This window comes from Lycium ferocissimum, chromosome 9 (genome assembly GCF_029784015.1).
Source record: "Lycium ferocissimum isolate CSIRO_LF1 chromosome 9, AGI_CSIRO_Lferr_CH_V1, whole genome shotgun sequence".
NCBI lineage: Eukaryota > Viridiplantae > Streptophyta > Magnoliopsida > Solanales > Solanaceae > Lycium > Lycium ferocissimum.
In genome coordinates, this window is record NC_081350.1 from 17,352,745 (window position 1) to 17,362,837 (window position 10,093).

Sequence of the window (10,093 nt, forward strand, 5' to 3'; positions counted from 1 at the left end):
TTGCTAATAAAAGAAGTTGTCCATCTTTTATCATATTTTATATCCATATTACTGCTTTTATAAGAAATTGAATGCGTAACGAGTTTAATTTCTTATGCATTTACTGCATAAGATACTTTTATACAATCATATAAGACATACACCGTAATTACATATAAATATAATTATAATAAATTTAATTTGTAACGTAGTAAAAATGGTAACTAGTTTGATATAACAAGTTAAGTTGCTGTGCAGTTTAAATGGTAAATAGAAAAAAATATCCATCTTTTAACTTATTTTACTCTTGGTTCTTTTTACTTTATTTTAAAAGATTAATAAAAAACTAAGGAATTTCATAACCTAATCGACCTCACTAGTTCTCTTTGTATTTTTGGCCACATGAATCTCTTTTTCAGCCGACATTGCTGCAAGCCTGCAATGATAGAATTAGGATGACTATTTACTACAGGACAGATATCTTATTTTTGTCTTGCAAAAATCCAAAATCAGCAAAAGGAGATAAAAGAAGTACTGTAATTAATTCAATAGTTATGGAAAATAGGAAAACTAGAAAAGAACAAAGACGGTACAATAAGGGCAAAAAAATACTTATAAGTTTGTGCCAAAGACAACAAGTATTTTCTTTTGCCGCAACACATGAACGAAGGGAAAAAGAGAAAGGTCATTTCTGGTATTTAATTTTTGCCCTTCAAAATCGAATTTATGCTTAGAGATGCATAAGTTACGGATCATAATATCCACAAGTTATGCCCGCATCCTTCAATAACTTATGTCCCGCTAGGCGTAAGTTCGATTTTAAGAAGCAAAAATTAAAGATCAACACATTTGAAGGGAAAACCATAAAATTATTTGAAGAGAAAACGGTAAAAAAGAAATGAGGCTGAGGTAGAAACCCGGCCCACATCCATAAATAAATGAGGCCCAGATGTCTGGTGAAACTTAAGAAAGCCCAAAAACAGGCCATGATCTTTTGTTTCAAGGATTAGGTCAGCTAGATTTTCCCAGCAACCTCTATTCTGTCGGGTATTTTAATGATTATGGGCCCACACCAAACCCCTTGTGAGTTGTGACTTTCTACCAAGAGAAAGTAAAAGTTTGTAATCTAGAGGAGTGTATGGACATTAGCTTTAGGAGGGAGGAGGAGGATTTATTTTGATTTTTGTTTGTTTGTTTGTAAGTGGAAGACCTGTAGAGGTGGCAACATTATCCATTTTTAGTACCTCACTCAATCTGTTCAAGTTTAAATACGTAATATAACTTGTTTATTGATTTGAACTAACGAGTTAGAACTAAAAATTAGTCATCAAATTGTTGGGTAGAAAACCACCAAAAGTGGTACCCTAACTCAACAGGTCGAAACAGCAACTCAACGTACAAATCTTCTATCTATATATATATATATAATAGAGAGGCATAAAGAAAGCGTGTCTTAAAAGGAATAACAATAATTGGCAAATTTAAGACAACAATAATAAGAATTAAGACAGTTTTTAACATTTTTTATAACATTCCAAAATTAAAAAATAATTTATGGAAAATAAAATTTAAACATTTGAATTTAAAACAAGCAATAGTTATCCGCATTTAGAATAAAGCTTTAAACTTTATCCTTAACAATATCACAATTCATTCAAACTCAAACAATCTGTTAAAAAAAGAGTTATATACCACATTAAATTCAATCAAAGGGTCCTATTTTAATTGTTTTAATAAAAGTAATCCAAACCGTACAGCTTTTGAGTTTGAGAGAAAATATTAAAATTTTGAGTTTGAGAGAAATTTAAAAACTCAGTTTTCAACAAGCAGTACGTTCATCTCGATTCATATTAAAAAATCTGACGTTTATTTCTTTTTCTTTTGCCATTATCTTTTGTCAAATAATCATTTAATAACAATAATAATAATAATAACAACAATAATAATTGCTAATTAATACATGTAATAATAATAATCTATAAATATAAAGTGAAAGATTTAAAATTTTAAAAGCTAAAGTTTTTTAATTAACGAGAGTCGAGAGCAAGCTGGAAACAAATATCGGCACAGGGACATCTCAAATGCATATACCTTTTTATCTTTGCTTTGTTAATTAACGAAAAGAACAAAAAAAAAAATGAATAGAAGTTAATCTTAAAGATAAAGATAGAGATATTATCTGCAGATATTACTCCTACTACTAACTAATTATCTTCAATTGCACAGATTGAAATATAATCTGTGTATTTGACTCTATCCTAAAAGAGTCCTACTCCTGAAACAAAGTACTATACTTCTACTAGGATGCATTTCAGTGACAGAGTCCTATATTAATCCAAACTGCACAGCTTTTCAATTTCTTATATAAACTGGTATTCGAAGAATCTCCATAACATAGTTCAATTTCAACATTGGAAAACAAATACGCTGTTCAATATATACTTCAAAAACATGTCTCCCAGAATTGACTTTATTAGTGATATATGGAGTACTAAGATGATGTGGAATTTAAAGGTTCGTGTAGTGTCGCTAGAGATGCTGCTGCAGGATGAGAAGGTATGTATACGGTTCGGATATTCTATTACAACATCCTTATTTCATGGCTGTATGATCTCAGTCTTCTTCACAAAGCATAGAAATCAAGAAATGGCTAAATACCAATCAGTGGTTCGGTGAAGGCGGATAATTATGACCAACATGGTAGCGAGGCACTAATTTTGGGTGACAGAGAGGAGGACATTGCAGAACCAGAGGAAGAGAAACGTTATGTCTATGAGAGGGAGGACAAAATTCTTTGGTGAGTTCACATAATACAGTTTGTATACAACTTCATAAAACATCAACATATATGGCAAGTGCGAGGTGGTTATATTACTCTTTATCATTTTGTTGTTTCTGATTTTTAACTTATGCCAATAGTAGGTGGATGAGATGACCAAAAGGTTTTGTACAAACGAGTCTTTAAGCTCCCATCAGTTACATTTTACTAAGTTTAAGTTAATTCTTATCACTGAGAAGTATTATGTCCTGATGTATGTGCAGGATTCAGTGTTGAATGTAGAGGACTTTATGAAATTTCATTCTGGCGTGAAACATGGAGATATTGTCGAAATTACTAAATGTCCAGGTGTGGTATTCTTATTTCCTGTTAGTTTATGACAGATGTTCTCTGTGGTAATGTTGGTCTTGGTGGTAAAAAACAAGTTCTATTAGAAGAGAAAAGTCACTCTCACTATCACTCCATCAAGTACTTAAACACTATTGATTAATGTAGTTGAAAGGAACTGGAAACAAAATGTGTATGTACTTTGTACTGTTGCATATTGATAGGTTAAGATTTGCATGTGAAGTTATGGTCATATTTAATACCATAATCAGTGAACTACATTTGTTTGTTTAGTTAGTGTTTATCATCTCAGGTTATTTAGTGTTTGTTTGGTTGTTGATTAGAGTAATGCAGGTATTAGTTATGCTAGGTATTAGTAATGCAAGATTATATGGTGTCACTATTTCTGGATAAGTGAGATTGAAAGGTGTGTTTGGTTCATTAGTATTAATGGAGTAAGTTGAGGTTTTTCTCTTTGTTTGAATTTGGAGAGTTGAGGTTTGCCAATGGTTTTTCTCTGTTTGAAAATGACAAGGAGAGGTTTAGAAACTAGCTGAAGGAATTGGTCTATATCCGTTGTCTGGGACAGTTGTTTCTGATGCTGAATATAGCCCTGAGATGGATTATCAAATTTGTGGTTTTACCGATTTTGTGCAGGAGGATTCAAAATTCAAGCAAGCCATAAGAATCAGGAATCCTAGAAAGAGGGCTGAAAAAGATGTGGATACCTGCAAAAAATAAAACAAAATGTGCGGATGCGATGAAATCGATGTACAAGGTCAAGATTCTGAAGCACCTATCAAAAAGAGTAAAGGTGATACGATGCAAAGGAAATAGTGATGACCCGGAACAGATGCAAGAACCAGTTGAAAGGAAACAACAACTCTCTGCTGAAAGGGTATGTGAATGTTTCCCGTAGCTAGGTGTTCTGATTTGCTTGGGACGACCTCTCACGCACAACTAGATATAGTACTTAATTTGTTATCTATGTACAGTATGTATTTATCGTGTTGTATGAGTGTGTGTTTGTATGTTTGTCAGCATGTGTGTGAAGATCAGAAAATTTTCATATTTCTTGAAATTTGGTGGGATAATTAACCTAACAGGAGATTAAGGAGAAACTTATTTGAAATTCAGGACAACAAAGTGGAGAGCATTGCTAGCGGGTGAAATTGGAAGACCATTAATGCTTCTTGCTGGTAACACGCAACACACAAACTTGGCAATTTACATTCTTATGTGCGCGGCTGTGTTGGAATCACGTTGTGGAATAAAAAGTAAGCGGTTTGGGAGCATATGCAAGTCTTTAACTTAGGCTCATGGAGACATTTTCCTTATGTGTATATCCCCTTCACAGATCCTGTAAGCATTATTTTTCTTCTTTTGTGGGAACCTAATTTCATGTAAAAACATATTTTAATACCCCTTTTCTTTAATTGCAATCAATATACTTCGTATATATGCTTTGTACATATAAAACGTATTACTGCGTAATTTATTTTCTTTCTAAACAATATAAAACTGCAATTTTTATGCATTGTTAGCAGAACATTGTTGATAAACTGTAAAATTATGAACAAGTAAATATCTCTTCTTTCATCTTTATTTAATCTTTTAAGTGTTTTGTCCTTATTTTAACATCTTAGGCACAATATTTTTAATGATTCATTCCTTTTGAAGCGATCCGCGCATCGCGCGGGTACGTATACTAGTATATAATATATAGGAGAGGCAAAAGAAGGATAAAATGACAAGTGTCAAAACTAGAAAAATCCTAATTTAAAAATATAAAATTAAAAAAAAAAACTAAAAAACTACAATGGAGAAAGAAATATGGAGAAAATATAGGAATCAGTTTCTCTTCAAATTAACCGAGGAATTTAAGCTAATGTGGAGAGAATATAGGAATCAGTTATCTTCCTAACATGATAATTATCTTCAAATAACCCACCTCTTTATACAACTGTTTGAAAAGAAAACAGTACAAATCCACGTCTTTATCTTCTTCTTTCTTTTTCCTATTTCTTTATGTAATCATTTTTTAAAAGCGGTTTTTGTAGAACTTTTAGATGATTTTACTTTTAGTTTGAGAAAAATAAAAAATAGATGATTAGTTTTTCAAACGGAGTTTTTAAGCATGAATGAATTAGTCGTCTTAGTCATAAAAGAAAAAAATCGAACTCAAACATTGCAAAAGTTTCCAGTTGTGGAACTTTGGTGTTGTAGACGCTGATATTTACTGAAGAAAAATTCTTCGATAAGTTTGATAACACACCGTAGAAATAGAGCATTGTGGAAGAGGGAGATGTACGTGGAAGATTAAGGGCAAGAAATTAAACAGGTGAGTGGGGAAACTTCTTATTTTCTCTATGTGAATTCTGATTTTTGATTGAATTGTTCGTTATAGTTTTAATATGATTCTTGAATTGTTCGTTTTAGTTTTAATATGATTCTTCTCTTTCTCTTTCTGTTTTTTTATAGTTTTGGAGCAAAGATGAAATATTCCAATTTGATTAGCCTGCACTGGATAGGATAGTCCCATAAGGGATAGATTTGCTTTATTTCTTTATCTCATTATTAAAATTGAGAAAAAGAAAACAAGAATAAAACTATGAAGAAAAAACACACAACATGTTAAGGTATAACCAATTAATAATTGAGAATTTCGATACTCTTACAACTTATGAGAAGAACTCAAGTAGATCAGGTTAATTTTTTTACTTTTTGAACACATAGTTTTTTTTTTTTTTTTTTTTGGGGGGGGGGGGGGCAATATTTTTAGTTTTCCTAAATTTTTGGACATATAATATATTTATGAAGCATCAAAGCTTTCTGTCTTGAATCGTTTTCTTCATTGCAATGAGTTCTTAATTACTTCTCGAGGCTTTAATTTAATATGTTAATACAACATTAACATGACAAGTTGGATTATATATATCTTAGCCAATTAAAAAGATAAAGATTAGACTAAAAAATTATTTATATTTATTACTGACTTTTCGTTTTCTATAGCTGTGTTTAAACTGAAATCTATTTAAAATAATTTAAAGTGCTCATACAACATATCTTGAACTATAATCAGTATTTGACTATGCATGCCAGTTTTACTATATTTATATATTGTTGAAACAAGCATTGAGATTTGAATTTTTTTGGATTTTTTTGGATAATTTCACATAGGAAAATATCAGTGATAAAAATTGAAACTTGGTTGCACTACTATGAAAATTGTTATCTGTCAGAGAAAAAGAAGGAGAATAACATGATATGATACTTAACTGAACAATGAAAGGTGCATAAGAAAAAAATTATAAAGAAGATATTTAAGTTAATGAAAGAAAACTTAAATTGTTTAAAACTCCATGACTATGTAAAATGGAGATGTGTAGGAGGAGAGATAACTGGAGGAGAAATAATTTGAACGATTCAACTTTAATTCTCCTACTCTCCAAAGAATATGCCTTAACTTAATAAAACTAAGTATTAATTAGTAAGTATATAACTAAGTATTAATTAGTAAGTATATACTAGCTAGAGATGCGTATTATTATATGCTTTAGAAACAATTAACAATTGTGGTGTGTACAAAAAGAATTTAAGGGAGGTTCCTGTTACATACTTAATATTCTAAAATAAATAATTATACCAAGAATTGGAAAAATCTATATTGATGAATATTATATTAAAGGATAATAGGCAAGGATATTAAATCAAATGACAAGCTAATAAGAACTCACACATCAAATATAACAGTATGAAGTAATGAATAACCTAATAATTGTGAATTTTGAAAAGAAAAAAAAAGATGAAAAAGTAAAAAAATATCAGGATACAACTTATTTTACTTTGAAATAAGAAGACTTCACCATTATTAGTATCATAGAACCCCAAAAAAATTTTAAGTTTATTATGCTCTAGATCTCTACATTAATTAAGATAGAAAAATATATTTTCTTCCGTAGAAAAGCAAAAAAATTGAAGGGAACAAAAGAATAAGCAAAGATTAAAAAAAAATCAATTAAAAAAACAAATAAAGATGTTCCTCATAATGAAATTTGAGGGATTGTTAAATATATAAATTATAATGTATTATTATTTGTTTTGAATTATGTTATATGTTCGAGTTGTTTGTATTAGAAATTATGTGATTATTATATTTGAGTTTCATAGAAATGTTATTATGTGATTTTATTTATATGATTGGTTTTCATGAGTTTTATAATGTTTTTATTATTTGGCATAACACATTGAAAAATAAAATGATAATTTGATTTTTATTAAATTAATATGATCTAATGTGCTCAAACAATCAAGATTACAACTTCATATATCTGCGCATCGCGCGGGTATGAATACTAGTAATACTTTAAATTAGAAGGGACAACTACGTATATATACATCTTAAGGAGAACTACTTACGAAACGTGACGAAGTTTTATATTTACAAAACAGAACATTACAAACCCTATACAAAACATGCTTTTTTTTAAAAATATATATATATATATATATATATATATATATATATATATATATATATATATATATATATATATATTTTAAAAATATTTTTTTAAAAAAATATTTTTTAGCTCAAAAATTTATGTATGAAAGTTGTATAAAATGTGTATATCTCGCTCAAGGCTTAAAAAGTTCGCTCAAAATTTAGTGTATGAAAACGGTATGAAAAATGTATGAAATGTGTATATCTCGTTCAAGGCTTAAAAAATCCGCTCAAAATTGTGTGTATGAAAACAAAGATGAAGTTTGTATCTCGCTCAAGTCTTAAAATTTCGCTCACATTTTTCGTGTATAAAGTTCATGTTAGAAACTATGCCTATTTGGGCATTGTATACAACTTCTATACAACATTCAAGACTTAAAATAATCGCTCAAATTTTTGTGTATGAAATGTGTATATGTTGCTCAAGGCTTAAAAAGTTCGCTCAAATTTTATGTATGAAGAACGTATGAAATGTGTATATCTCGATCAAGGCTTAAACATTACGCTCAAAATTTTATGCATGAGAATGGTATGAAATGTGTATATCTCGCTCAAGATTTAGAATTTCATTCACATTTTTCGTATATAAAGTTCATATTAGGTTTCTGGAAAATTAATACAATTACAACAACATTGTAACAACTTTCATACAATATTCAAGGTTTAAAGTTTTTATTTCACAATTTTGTGTTGTATGAAAATTATATTAAAAATTTTGCTCACACATACGCCATACATTTTTCATACACAATTTTCATATACAAAAATTTGAGGTAATCATCGGCCTTTGAACAAAAAAAAAAAAAAAAAAAAATTAAAAAAAAATATTTTCTGGAAAAAAAAAATAAAAAAAAAACAAAAAATATATGAAAATCCGTCATGTTTTGTAATATATCGTTATGTTTTGTAAATAAAGAAAACTATCTCGTATATTTTGTAATAAAGAGTCTTAAGTAGGTACCGTATGTAATTTTTCCAAATTAGAAATGATGTAATTAGAAAAAGCTTAAGTTTAAAATTTTAGAAAAAATACATTAAGTTTCATAAGTAGGGGATGTTGGGCAGATTGGATTATCACCTGTTATTTTATACTATTGATTCAATTTACTTTGACCCAGATGAATTTTGAACAAATTGCATTATGTCCGGTTGCCGTAATTTGACCTACTTTGACCATTTTTTTTACGTGGATTCCCTTAATATGGACTGGTCTTTAATTTTTTCCCCTCAAATCGCTGATCTTTAATTTTTGTTTCTGCTTCTCATTTAATGAAAATTTGTGGGTAAAGTATTCTTATTCGTTGGTCTACGAAATCAGAGATGCTGGGTTCGATCCCCTGCAGAGTAAAAAAAAAATTGAGGTTTGATAGAAACTATGCCTATTTGGGCAGAGTAACATAGAAACTATGCCTTGTCCGGCATAGTTTTGCAGAAATTAAGTTATCCGGCATATATAAGTTATGTAGTAACTAATTCGGGCTCGGCATAAGTTTATAGATACTATGCCTATTCGGGCAAAGTTACATAGAAATTATGCATTTTCCGGCATAAGTTTTATAGAAATGAAGTTATGCCTAATAACTTAATTTCTACAGAACTATGTCGGATAAGGCATAGTTTCTATGTAACTTTGCCCGAATAGGCATAGTTTCTGTCAAACCTTGCCTTGCGAATTAGGTCATAGATCCGAATTTCTTTTTTGTTTTTTGTTTTTTTAATGTGAGAGATATTTTCGACCACTTTTTTATTATTAAAGTGACGAAAGACAAGAATTAAAAACCAGTGATTCGAGGGGCAAAAATAAAAGACCACCCCAAATTAGGGGATTAATGCGAATTTCCCTACCCAAGTTCAACCCAACTGCCTATGTTCCACCTCTAGAAAGAAGTTCGAAAAAGAAAATCTGGTGACAACTACACTTTGTCATTGTATTATAAAAGGATAGCAAGTTTATCTATAATTATACATTCTTAATTTTAGAAGAAGGTGTATTAAAGATATATAGTATTGAAATTTGAGCACTCATATTTGATGTCAATGATCTCATTACTATTCAATTTTAGGTTGGTATTTATATAATAGTTGAACATCTGATTTATCGTATTTGAAAAAGGAGCATGGACTTTGCTTGTAAGAAGGAGATCATCTCAGAATAATTTTATTTTCGATTTGGTATTTAATATTAATATGAATAATAATAGTTTTGGAGCATTTTAACTGCTTAATCTTAAACAAAAGTAAACACACACGGGACTTTCCAAAAATATGCGGCCTAACAGAACTCATTGCACTCACATAATCGCATTTGCTAGTTTACATTCACGTACTCTACATTTTCCTTATAACATTGTTTATTCACTCTTATTCATTATTATACACTATTTATATACTTATATAAACAATGTATCTACCTTATATAAAAGTAGAGTATATAATAATGTACTATAAAAGTACAAAAACGTCGTTAGCTATAGTGACAAACTTCTTCTCGATTTTCAATTGCA

The 10,093-nt window shown here is 29.6% G+C and overlaps 1 long non-coding RNA gene across 1 annotated transcript; it reads left to right on the top strand.

Moving 5' to 3' along the window:
- Positions 1-1,452: 1,452 nt before the first annotated feature.
- On the top strand, positions 1,453-4,544 carry LOC132069257 (uncharacterized). Its single transcript, XR_009417716.1, has 4 exons — positions 1,453-2,776; positions 3,022-3,106; positions 3,743-3,983; positions 4,223-4,544. It is a non-coding gene; the product is annotated as an uncharacterized LOC132069257 (long non-coding RNA).
- Positions 4,545-10,093: the final 5,549 nt, after the last annotated feature.